Here is a 13,629-nt window from a genome sequence, read left to right as displayed (position 1 = left end):
GTCTGTGCGGCGTCTTACTGAAGAAAATAGTGTCGGAACTACCACTGTATATAATTTAAATAAACAGAAAGAAAACTTACTGAAGTTTATAGTGACAATGACGTTTTACATTTATTCCAATAAGTCATTCACCATGTGTTTGATTCGGTTTGTTTGAAGCTGTATATTTTTATGTTTTATTGAATGTTTTTGTTGGAAATAAAGTTTTTTCTTGTTATGATTCCCTAAACAATACAGTATAACAACTATTTACATAGTATTTACATTGTTTTAGGTATTATAAGTAATCTAGAAATGATTTAAAGTATACGGGAGGATGAACGTAGGTTTGGTGTGCCGCTGGGTCCTCAAGTCCACTGCACTGAGACAGGTTAAATAAGGGACTTGAGCCTACATGTATCTTGGTATCGGGGGTGGGGGGGTCTGAGATCCAAAAAATTCTGAATCCCGAAATGCAACTGGTCCTAAGGATTTCGGATAAGGGATTGTGGGCCTGTATTCGCATTTCTGATACCTTTAACTGTCTCTTTGCAGCTAAGATGCCAAATTGTTCATCATATTGCAGACATGAGAATTAGTATTCTGTGGTGACTAAGTGCTTAAGACCCAGCAAAATTACTGAGAAGATTTATGTTGAAAATCTAAATGCGCACGTGATAGAAGTATGTTCATTATAGAAGAAACATGTTTATAAAAACAAACTTGTCTTGGTCACTGAGGCACACCCAGTCAAAGTGAAATCATTATGAACCACACTAATAATGTCCCAAGTACACCATGACACTCTTTCATTCTGTAGAATGTAACTGTTACAGGTCTAAGTTTGCAATATAATATGCAACTTGACTTTGCTTCTGCAAAAGCACATTTAAAGTTAACTAGATTGTATTGAAATGTGAATATTTGGTGAATCACCTTAATAAAATGCAGAGATAGTTCATTTGGGGCTGGTCAAACCTCTGCTGAATCATGCATTGAATCTGAAAGATTTCAGGAGATTCAGCAGTCTTAAAATTTGAGGGGTAGGTGATAGTCCAGAAGCCTGTATGATTCTGGAGTTTAGGAATCTAATAGGAACCGGTTTTGTATTCAAAAGAAGACTCTTATCTTTACTCAATAAGATAAGCAGCATACTTCCTTCAGTCATTCTAAAAATGGCATAAGGGAAGTGTATTGTTTACCTTATTGGGTAAAGTAGACGCATTCTTTTTTAGGCCCTGTATTCATGCCTGAGGTAGGCCATTGGTTATTTGAAAATGCAATGAGAGGTTGAATAACTGTTTTGTGATGATTTTATGTGGTATAGTAACTCTTTTTTCAAGTCTTCATGTTTGGGATGATTTGTGAAAATGGCCTTGTGCATTTGATTCAGGCGTTTTGCCGACTACAGGAGAGAAATTCTCTTATGCTTCCAACACATAACTTTTCTGAGTTCAGGAGTTCACATAGAATAACCATGCACATCTTCAAGAGTCATTTGAGAAGTGTAACATGGTAACAGTGACTGGCTCCTGCAGGTCCTGTGTTCAAAGTGGAATAGGGCAGAGCTGGAATGCTGGAACCAGGAGAGATAGGATGAAGATGGCGCCTAGCATCCCAGATCTCTGATGTGTACATTGATGACAAAGTTCAGCACCCAGGAGAAGCAGAGGAGTGATTGGGCTGTCTTTCTCCTGCCCATTCAAAGAAAGAAGGAAGCTTTACATTGACCTTGCAGACATCTAGTGTATTGGTAAAGATTTTATTAGTGGTTTTGAGTGGGACACCTCAGCAGGTACTGTAGCATACACACAAGCAGCCCTCCATCCTCCCTTTAAAACCTGTTCCATTGGCCAAAACTCAATTCCATCGCCGACAAGTGTGGACTGCATTCATAGCTAGCTACTGCATTTGCAATAATATCTGGAGTTTAAATAATTATCATTTACCATGTAGTTGAACTCATAGGGCTTTATTTTAGGATTCCATGGATGATTGTGATTTGGCAGAAGAGAAACTAGAATTGTTCGGGGGTGGAAACCGAACTGAAGAGACTGGGGAAGAGGAGGTTGGCTTAAAAACAGAGAAAGCTTGTAGACAGTGCGTGAGGGAGGTGATAGAGAAGGGACGTGCTCAGACCGAAGGTTTGAGGTGCGTCTATTTTAATGCAAGGAGTGTTGTGAACAAAGCGGATGAGCTTAGAGCGTGGATCAGTCCTTGGAGATATGATGTGGTGGCCATTACAGAGACTTGGATGGCTCAGGGACAGGAATGGTTACTTCAAGAGCCGGGTTTCAGATGTTTCAGAAAGGACAGGGAGGGAGGCAAAAGAAGTGGGGCCTGGCACTGTTGATCAGAGATAGTGTCACGGCTGTAGAAAAGGTGGACGCCATGGTGGAATTGTCTACGGAGTCTTTGTGGGTGGAGGTTAGGAACAGGAAGGGGTCAATAACTTTACTGGTTGTTTTTTATAGGCCACCCAATAGTAACAGGGATATCGAGGAGCAGATAGGGAAACAGATCCTGGAAAGGTGTAATAATAACAGAGTTGTCGTGATGGGAGATTTTAATTTCCCAAATATCGATTGGCATCTCCCTAGAGCAAGGGGTTTAGATGGGGTGGAGTTTGTTAGATGTGTTCAGGAAGGTATCTTGACACAATATGTAGATAAGCCTACAAGAGGAGAGGCTGCACTTGATTTGGTATTGGGAAATGAACCTGGTTAGGTGTCAGGTCTCTCAGTGGGAGAGCATTTTGGAGATAGTGATCATAGTCTCCTTTACAAAGCATTGGAGAGAGATAGGAACAGACAAGTTAGAAAAGCATTTAATTGGAGTGAGGGGAATTATGAGGCTATCAGGCAGGAAATTGGAAGCTTAAATTGGAAACAGATATTCTCAGGGAAGAGTACAGAAGAAATGTGGCAAATGTTCAGGGGATATTTGTGTGGAGTTCTGCATAGGTATGTTCCAATGAGACAGGGAAGTTATGGAAGGGTACAGGAACCGTGGTGTACAAAGGCTGTAATAAATCTAGTCAAGAAGAAAAGAAAAGCTTATAAAAGGTTCAGAGAGCTAGGTAACGTTAGAGATCTAGAAGATTATAAGGCTAACAGGAAGGAGCTTAAGAAGGAAATTAGGAGAGCCAGAAGGTGCCATGAGAAGCCCTTGGCGGGCATGATTAAGGAAAACCCCAAAGCATTCTACAAGTATGTGAAGAGCAAGTGGATAAGATGTGAAAGAATAGGACTTATGAAGTGTGACAGTGGGAAAGTATGTATCGAACCAGAGGAAATAGCAGAGATACTTAATACATTACTTAAATATTCACTATAGAAAAGGATCTTGGTGATTTTAGTGATGACTTGCAGCAGACTGAAAAGCTTGAGCATGTAGATATTAAGAAAGGGGACGTGCTAGAGCTTTTGGAAAGCATCAAGTTGGATAAGTCGCCGGGACCGGATGAGATGTACCCCAGGCTACTGTGGGAGGCGAGGGAGGAGATTACTGAGCCTCTGGCGATGATCTTTGCATCATCAATGGGGACGGGAGAGGTTCCGGAGGATTGGAGGGTTGTGGATGTTGTTCCTTTATTCAAGAAAGGGAGTAGAGATAGCCTAGGAAATTATAGACCAGTGAGTCTTACCTCAGTGGTTGGTAAGTTGATGGAGAAGATCCTGAGAGGCAGGATTTATGAACATTTGGAGAGGTATAATATGATTAGGAGTAGTCAGCATGGCTTTGTCAAGGGCAGGTCATGCCTGATGAGCCTGATTGAAACTTTTGAGGATGTGACTAAACACATTGATGAAGGAAGAACAGTAGATGTAGCGTATATGGATTTCAGCAAGACAATTGATAAGGTACCCCGTGCAAGGCTGATTGAGAAAGTAAGGGGGCATGGGATCCAAGGGGACATTGCTTTGTGGATCCCGAACTGGCTTGCCCACAGAAGGCAAAGATTGGTTGTAGATGGGTCATATTCTGTATGGAAGTCGGTCACCAGTGGGATGCCTCAGGGATCTGTTCTGGGATCCTTACTCTTCGTGATTTTTATAAATGACCTGGACGAGGAAGTGGAGGGATGGGTTAGTAAGTTGCTGATGACACAAAGGTTGGGGGTGTTGTGGATAGTGTGGAGGGCTGTCAGATGTTACAGCGGGACATTGATAGGATGCAAAACTATGCTGAGAAGTGGTAGATGGAGTTCAACCCAGATAAGTGTGAAGTGGTTCATTTTGGTAGGTCAAATATGATGGCAGAATATAGTATTAATGGTAAGACTCTTGGCAGTGTGGAGGATCAGCGGGATCTTGGGGTACGAGTCCATAGGACACTCAAAGCAGCTGTGCAGGTTGACTCTGTGGTTAAGAAGGCATACGGTGTATTGACCTTAATCAATTGTGGAATTGAATTTAGGAGTCGAGAGGTAATTTTGCAGTTATATAGGACCCTGGTCAGACCCCACTTGGAGTACTGTGCTGAGTTCTGGTCGTCTCACTACAGGAAGGATGTGGAAGCCATAGAAAGGGTGCAGAGGAGATTTACAAGGATGTTGCCTGGATTGGGGAACATGCCTTATGAGAATAAGGTTGAGTGAACTTGGCCTTTTCTCCTTGGAGTGATGGAGGATGAGAGGTGACCTGATAGAGGTGTATAAGATGATGAGAAACATTGCTCATGTGGATAGTCAGAGGCTTTTTCCCAGAGCTGAAATAGTTGCCACAAGAGGACATAGGTTTAAGGTGCTGGGGAGTAGGTACGGAGGAGATGTGAGGGGTAAGTTTTTTACTCAGAGAGTGGTGAGTGCGTGGAATGGGCTGCCGGCAACGGTGGTGGAGGCAGATATGATAGAGTCTTTTAAGAGACTTTTAGATGGATACATGGAGCTTAGTAAAATAGAGGGCTATAGGTAAGCCTAGTAATTTCTAAGGTAGGGACATGATCGGCACAACTTTGTGGGTCAAAGGGCCTGTATTGTGCTGTAAGTTTTCTATGTTTCCATGTTTCTAAGAATGCCTGTTTGAGGCTTTTCAGAATCAGGTTTATGATCACTGGCATGTGACGTGGAATTTGTTAACTTAATAACAGCAGTTCAGCAATACATAATCTAGCAGAGAAAAAAAGATAATAAGCAAGTAAGTCAATTACAGTATATGTATAATTAATAGATTTTTAAAAAATGTACAAAAACAGAAATACTGTATATTTTAAAAAAGTGAGGTAATGTCCAAGATTCAATGTCCATTTAGGAATCGGATGGCAGAGGGGAAGAAACTGCTCCTGAATCGCTGAGTGTGTGCCTTCAGGCTTCTATACCTCCTACCTGATGATAACAATGAGAAAAGGGCATGTCCTGGGTTCTGGAGGTCCTTAGTAATGGATGCTGCCTTTCTGAGACACTGCTCCCTGAAGATGTCCTGGGTACTTTGTAGGCTAGTACCCAAGATGGAGCTGACTAGATTTACAACCTTCTGCAGCTTCTTTCGGTCTTGTGCAGTAGCCCCTCCATACCAGACAGTGATGCAGCCTGTCAGAATGCTCTCCACAGTACAACTATAGAAGTTTTTGAGTGTATTTGTTGACATGCCAAATCTCTTCAAACTCCTAATGAAGTATAGTCACTGTCTCGCCTTCTTTATGACTACATTGATATGTTGGGCCAGGTTAGGTCCTCAGAGATCTTGACACCTAGGAACTTGAAACTGCTCACTCTCTCCACTTCTGATCCCTCTATGAGGATTGGTATGTGTTCCTTCGTCTTACCCTTCCTGAAGTCCACAATCAGCTCTTTCGTCTTACTGACATTATACCAGGTTGTTGCTGTGACTAGTTGGCATATCTCACATCTGTATGCCCTCTCATCACCATCTGAGATTCTACCAACAGTGGTTGTATCGTCAGCAAATTTACAGATGGTATTTGAGCTATGCCTAGCCACACTGTCATGTGTATATAGAGAGCAGAGCAGTGGGCTAAGCACGCACCCCTGAGGTGCCCCAGTGCATCATCGTCAGTGCGGAGGACACGTTATCACTAATCTGCACAGATTGTGGTCTTCCGGTTCGGAAGTCGAGTGTCCAATTGTAGAGGGAGGTACAAAGGCCCAGGTTCTACAACTTCATAATCAGGATTGAGAAGTGAGATAGAGGGAGCAGTTTCTGCCACACCTATCACTTGCTTGTCGAGCTTCCAATGTACATATTTCCAAAGTGTCTGCTGTGTGCTCCAGTCAAATGGGGTATCTGTCGTGGTAACTAACATTACCTCTGGGAGTAGATATTAGTTGGGTTAGTAGTAGTTGTGTTTTATCCAGGTCACCAGCTGATTTAAGAAGCAGCTTTCCATTGTATGTGGACTCTGTGTGCCTGATCACATTGAGATTTGCCTGAAAACTGTTTTGCAAATTGCAAGCTCTTGCCTCTTACACTAAAACCACCTCACAAAGCTAAATGTTTCATCATTTTCCTTTCTATTGTGACTGGCTGGGCTTCAGCACCAGACCTCTGGCTTAATATCCTACTTGAAATACGGCAAAATGCTGCAGTTAGGCATCATCCTGGACTTTTAGGCTTGAATGTCTGGACTGGGGCAGTGAGACTTGATTCATGGCTTACTGACTTAGAGGTGAGAATGCTTCCATAAATGACTTTCCATTCCCAGGGAAGTGCTATAATCCATCTTCCTCTGCTAGATTTTAATTGATACTGTAGATGGAGCCATGTTTCTCCCAATATACTTCCTTTCTAAATGAGCATTTGCACCCTCTAAAAGTTAATGCTTTTTATGGCCCATGCCAATGTCCTTTCCACATCCATAGTAAAGATTTTTGAATTCCTTATGTAATGCCTCTGATATGGTGGGTAGGGTGTAGATACAGGACAGGAAGATGTTTGGTAGTTTCAAGTTTAGCTTGTTGTGCAATGATAATTATGGTCTTATACAGGTGCTGTGGAGACCCAGTCATCAGGTATATTTAAGGCAGAGGTTGATAGACTCTTGATTAGTCAAGACATGAAAGGATATGAGGGGAATGCAGGAGAGAGAAAAAGGATCAGCCATGATGAAATGGTAGAGCAGACTCGATGGACCAAATGGCCTAATTCTGCTCCTATATCTTATGGTCCTATGGTCTAATTTATTTAGCCATGCATGAAAAGTATTCCAGTTCCTGACAGATATACATATAGCCAACCGTTTTTGTTGTGGATTGGACTACGTAATAATTGTATGGAAACACATTTAGCTGCAATGTTCAAGGTTACAAGGACTGTGAAATGACATTCAGGATTTTTCTAGAACATTTGTTGGGTTGTTATTAATTCACAACTTTAATAATATTAAAAAAATTGCATTTTACGATCCTGCTCTCTTTCCCTGAAGACATTTACACGCTTTGTCACAGACAATAGCAGAGTCGTCATGCAATGAGACTACAGCTGCCATGACCTTGCTGACCATTTCTTTCCATCTACACGATTCAGTTTGCCTGTCTGTGCCTTTCTCTGTATCTCTTTATCTTGGTAACTATATCTGACTCCAGCAACTCCTCTGACAGTGAGTTCTGGATATCAACCACTCTGTGTTTAAAAAAAACTTTACTTTTACAAATCTCTTTTAAAGCTCCTTCCTCTGATCTTACACCTTGTTTTTGAGTAACATTACCATGAGAAATGATTTCAACTGTATCTTATCTGTGTCTTTATAATTTGCACACCTCTATCAAGTGCCCCCTCAGCCCCCTTTGTTCCAGGGATAACAAACTTCATTCCTTATACTCCGTCTAGCTAGCTTCCAACCTGTTGGCATGAACATCAAATTCTCGAACTTCTAGTAATGCCCCCACCCCTTCACTATTCCCCAATCCCTTTACCCTCTCACTTTATCCCCTTATGTGCCCATCACTTCCCTCTGGTGTTTCTCCCACTTTTCTTTCTTCCATGGCCTTCTGCTCTCTCCTGTCAGATTGCCCTCTCTCCAGCCCTGTATCTCTTCCACCAGTCGACTTCCCAGCTCTTTACTTCAACTCTCCCCTGCCCCCCCAGTTTCACTTATCACCTTGTGTTTTTTCCTATCCTCCCCCCATTTTCTAACTCCTCATCTTTTTTTCTTCAGTGCTGATGAAGAGTCTTGGCCAAAACATTGACTATAGTCTTTTCCATAGATGCTGTCTGGCCTGCTGAGTTCTTCCAGCACTTATACAAATCTCTCCCCATAAGTAACGTCTTCCAAACTCTGCAACCACATCCTATCGATAGTGTGCCAACTGGAGCTCCCCACAGGGCTCCGAGCAAGGTCTAACTCGCGTTTTGTGAAGTTGCCATATAATGAATCAACTTCTATGCAGTTTTATTCTATTGAGTTGAACCGCATGTTTGTTACAAAATTCTACCAGTGAACGTTTTTGGGCCACACTTATAACTAGCAGTTTGCTGTTCACAAATATCCAAGGTAATTTAAAAATTAAAATGACTGGAATTTTCTGATGTATCTTGCATTGTAAGTTGAATATAATTTTTCATTTTGCTTTTATTTTTCATCAACTTTGCACATTAGGGTTAGCAATAAGATTTAATGAAGTTCCACAGGCAGCCCCTGAATAATATATTATATTTTAATAGAGAATATATTCATTTTGTCTATAAATCTTAAATGGGAGTGATGCTTTGAGGTTTGTATCAGGTTATCTGTGATTTGTAGTCCAGCCTATGTGTTTCTCTTCACTGGCCTGAATGCTGAACTAATACTTGTGGCATTGAAGCCGCTCTTAGAGTTTTAAACTCTGGGCGTTTCCCGGTTACTGGCTACTGAGCTGCTTGATAGAACTCCTTGGATTAGAAACCTTAGCTCATATTCTCAGAAAGAGGACATATGTGGAAAAGTATGTGCAGGGAAATATAATCGGTATAAACAACCAGAGTTCTTTTGCGCAAAATACTGCAGATGCTAGAAAGTTGAAGTAAAACAGATCAGGCTTGAAGCAACACATATAAAAATTGCTGTTGAACGCAGCAGGCCAGGCAGGACAAAGGGTCTCGGCTCGAAACATCGACTGTACCTCTTCCTGTAGATGTTGCCTGGCCTGCTGTGTTCACCAGCAGTTTTTATGTGTGTTGCTTGAAATTCCAGCATCTGCAGATTTCCTCGTGTTTGTGCAGATCAGGCTTGAGGTGCTCACCAAGAAAGGCATCACCCATGGTGAAAGAAACCGAGTTTTCATTTCAGGTGCAAGAAAAGGTATTGGGTTATCTGAACATGCTTTGAGACAACAATGCTACAACATCTTCTTGTAGACGGATTGCATGATCTATTTCATCTGTCTATCCACTACTTGCTATAAAACAACACTTTATCTACTAGTTGTAGTAGGACAGCTTTTTTGGCCCAAATTGCAGATTGCTTTTCCTTTGACAATTTTTTTTTGTTCCGGTTTGAACAATTATGGTATATAACACCATGGTGGCTGGGCCAGTGCTGAGATCCTGCTCACGGATAAACTCCTTTTGTTTGGATGTGTTCGCTGTGACTAATCTGGCACAATGTATGCTTCCTGGTTTAAGAGATTCACATTGCAGAAGTAGGCAGGTCAGAAGATGCTGGCACCAGCTGAGGCTGGTGCCAGCACTGCAAGTCAGAAATTCCATGGATGAATGCAATTATTTTCCAGTTTTACAGCTGGTGTGGTAATGGAAGATCCAGCTCTGTTTATTTAGTTAATCTATTACATATATTTTATGTGTCAGTACTTAGATTAGAGGCATATAATCATGTAGGCAGCAAAGTTCAAGTTTTTTTAATGTTAAAAATCTAGTTATAGTGTAAAATTATAAAAATAGGTGCAATAATGCTAAGAATTATTAATATAATTTATACAGCAGGTCAGCATCAATTTATTTGCTTTATTTTTGAATACTCTCAATTAATTTTGCTCTGAATTTGCAATCTCCCACCTGAAACCATGGTTTATTATCCCTCTAAGTTTATCCACTGTGGTTCCCCAGCTATATCCACGTTAGTCAGTAACTCGCTGGTGGTCTGAATCTTAAAAAAAACACTAGTGCTTGACAAATATGCTGATAGGGACAGTAAAGATCAGTGAGTCTGACACTTTGCCTGGCCCATTGCATCCAGTTTGCCTCGCCCTGTATCTGCTGAGAATTGTGGTGTGCAGCTGAGGAGGCATGCTCCAAACCTCCATCACCCACACTTCGAGGAAGTGAATCCCTTCCTGAAAATAAAGGGAGAAATATGGTATGGGTAAATCTTTAAAGATGGTGTTACATGATGAGAAGGTTGCTAATGCAATTGGGATTGTTGGGTTTATTGTACTAAGTACAAAAGCAAACAAGCTGCACCGTGCTCTGGTTAGTTACAGCTGGAGATTTGTGTCTTTTTCTGAGAACTGCTCTTAAGGGAGATGTTAAAGCATTGGAGAAAGTCTGGAAGAGATTTTACAAAACTGTATCACAAATGACTTGCAATCAGTGGCCACCTGCTTGTCAATACAAATATCTAATCAACCAATCATGTGTCAGCTGCTCAATGCATAAAAACATGCTGACATGGTTAAGAGGTTCTGACACTGCCTGGAAGGGTGGAAGAAGCAGTTTCAGTGGCAATTTCTGTAAGGTGATGGATATTATGGAAATATAGGGAAAATTGCACCAATCTGATGAAAGAGTTTGAAAGATTATCCCAATTGGCCTATTGGTGAGAAGGTAAGGTCTTCATATACTGTATCATTTTTGGTTCTATGTTAATTAAGAGCTTGCCCAGAAAAAGTGATAGGTTATGTAAAATAAATAACCTCAAAAAAGTAGGTATGGGAATGTACTTCAAAATTTCAGCTAGATTTAATGTAAGTGGTAACTTATCTTTACTTATGTTACCATAGTTTTGGATGTATATAGAACTGAGTTTTAATGATACTTCTGAAATATGTTACACAAAAATATTTGTCTAACTCTGTGCTTATTCCAGTTATAGTGTTATAATAGAAACTTAAATTTTGAGAGTGAGTTGTTTTGAAACTTCTTGATTTAGCTAAAATTCAGTGTGAGATTTATAGCACCAACTTGAGTCTTTAAACCTTCTCACAATTTTCTGCATGTCATTTCAGATCAATTTCATGATATGTTTACGAACAGCCACCAATGACCTCTTTGTTCTCTGGCCTGTTTGGAACTTGGTCCACCAGTAAGTAGATTACTACAGCTAAATTTGAAAACATGAAGGAAAGAATTGATGTACAATTAAAACTGATTAATATAGTAATTTACAGAAATTGAACATGTTAGTAAAGCCATGTAGCAGCATATTTTATGGTTATCAGCATTTTCTGCTGTTGGAAAAGAGTGGAAAATATTCAGACTTAATAATGAGTTTGATGGCCTATACTGCACTGGGAGCCAAGTGCCGAAGAAGAAGTTGTCTGTTAAATCAGCATGTTAATAAACCGTGTTGCATACTTCTCAAAGTTTTACAGAATTTTCCACTAATATTTCCAAGCTAATGATATTAGGATATGTGCATTATCCAACTGAAATTTTGAGGAAAAAAAAGTAAGGAAATCTAGTGACATACTGTGAGGATTGGAAGATCTATTACTGTATTTCTGAATCAGTTGAGCACCGCACACATGAAGATATGGAGACATGGTGACCTCCAGCAGTGTGCCACGTGTCGCTGATGCCATTTCCATGTATCTTGCTAATTTCTTGATATGTGGGGCGGCTGCTGCTGCTGTGAAACTGCTTGAATAGATCCCAGCTGCTGGAAACTTATTTTTGGTTGGCCCAGTTGAAATTATTGATGCCTCCTGACTATCTGAATCTGTTTTTCATCCACCACATCACCAATATTTTCCACGCCCACCCTTGATCTATCTGATTATGACCTGAATGTTCTTTTCCACCTCCCCCTTCTCCACCTCCAGCTGATTACAATCTTGACACCCCACTCCAAAGCCAATCCTGACTCTTGAGTTCCCCAGCACCAAAGCAAGCACCTTTCCCAGGCAATGATGAGTGGAAGAAAGATCTTTGAAGACATGGTGTGTAGCCCCTCTCTTTTCCATCTGGTCTTTTCAAGTGGTGGGCCTTTACATAAAAATGTCACCAGCACACTTGAGACTGCATATATCTTGGTGGCAAAGAATATTTAAGACCTGTCATCTAAATTGGATATGATATTGCTTACTGAAGGAATTAATTTACTTGTGGACTTGGCACTTAAATATTAAAGCAGGTTTTCAGATCACTGTCTAATCTGAAGTAGTACTACAAAGATTATTGAATTAAAAATGGTTTAAAACATCTAAATTTGTTTTCTAATCACTTTGAACTTACTGAGTTAATATGTAACAAGGTGAGAATATTTGGAATTGTTATTGCTCATCAATGTAAACTACTGTAAGTAATTTCTCATGCACGAGAAAAAGCTTCCACTGTGCAATTTAGAATCAAAACCAGAATCAAGTTCATTATCACTGACATATGTCATGACATTTGTTCTATGACAGGTGTGTATCTCAGATGGGTAGATTGGGGATGGTGTATTTTAATCTTTATCATGAGCGAGGCAATTACTACTTGATTAATTGATGATTCATCCCATGAAAATTTAAGACTGACTTTCTTGGTGGTGATGATCATTATTCCTGGTGTTGGCGGTAGCTTCTCTTTTTTTTTATTCTTTCTGGGAACTGCGACCACATTTCAATTGTAATTTCAGGCAGGGCTTGATGGGTGCAGATGAATATTTTGGTGGCAGCAGGGTGAATCCTGAAGAGAAGTCATCATTGTGCACGGCGGAATGGGCCCATCATGCATGTGCTATCTCTCAAGATAATCATTTGGTCTCATTGCCCTGATACTTCATCAAGGCTTTCTGTTAACAATTATTTATCTGCTTTTATAAATTCAGCCCTGAGCCCTGTTTTTGATAGGGAATTCTATATGCTAACAGTCCTCATTATATCAATGTTGCCTTTTTAAACCTAATGTGTTTTGTTCAGCGAAGGATTTAAATTGCTGAGAAAATTCTGATAATATTTTCCCCCCAAATTGCCTTTTCAAAGCTTGAAGGTAAAATGAAACATGGGTTTGTTTCTTCAAATTATCCTGAGTTAGTGAGGCTAATTATAATGCCCAGAAATCAGTTGAGGTAAGATAATTTTGCACATAGTGGTCAGTAAACTAGGAGTTTCCTTATAAACAAACATTTCTAGAGGCAGGGTTTTAAAAGTAAATTGGCTGTAGCAATACAAAGTTGTGTGGTTTGACATGTAGAGCTCTCCCAAGGTGACATGACCATTTGACAAAGATTAAAAAAGAGAAAGGTATTTGCAACCCTTCACTGTGAATAGATGCAGATAAAAGCCAGATAGTCATGCCATTTTTTTTCCTATATAAGATGCTGGTTACAAAATAGCTAGAGTACCATGTGCCATTTTAAGATTTCAAGACTGTAGAGAAGATTTATCAGGGGTGGAGGCTTAATTTACTTACAGAACTGGAGAACCTGTAGGTTGTTAGAGCGAAGTTGAGAGACTTTCGAAAGGGAGAGTGAAAGAGGAGAATCTACAACCACTGGCAAGAAGGGCAATCACAAAGAAGGAGCAAAATTGACCAAGGAGATGGAAGTTAAATG

At 40.3% G+C, this 13,629-nt stretch overlaps 1 protein-coding gene across 4 annotated transcripts in view; it reads left to right on the top strand.

The window, feature by feature from the left end:
- Positions 1-13,629, top strand: part of LOC140209849 (probable E3 ubiquitin-protein ligase RNF144A-A) — a 104,991-nt gene that overhangs the window by 46,159 nt on the left and 45,203 nt on the right. For 3 of the 4 annotated variants that reach the window (XM_072278438.1, XM_072278420.1, XM_072278429.1), the window contains one exon: positions 11,099-11,175. The gene's annotated coding sequence lies outside the window, so the exon portion shown is untranslated. Of the gene's footprint in view, positions 1-10,627; positions 10,698-11,098; positions 11,176-13,629 lie in introns of those variants that run through there. The other variant, XM_072278447.1, reaches the window with a different exon arrangement.

The sequence above is a fragment of the Mobula birostris genome, chromosome 2 (assembly GCF_030028105.1).
Source record: "Mobula birostris isolate sMobBir1 chromosome 2, sMobBir1.hap1, whole genome shotgun sequence".
Classification (NCBI taxonomy): Eukaryota; Metazoa; Chordata; class Chondrichthyes; order Myliobatiformes; family Myliobatidae; genus Mobula; species Mobula birostris.
Note: the sequence above shows the minus strand (reverse complement) of the source record. Positions and strands in the feature narration are given on the sequence as shown.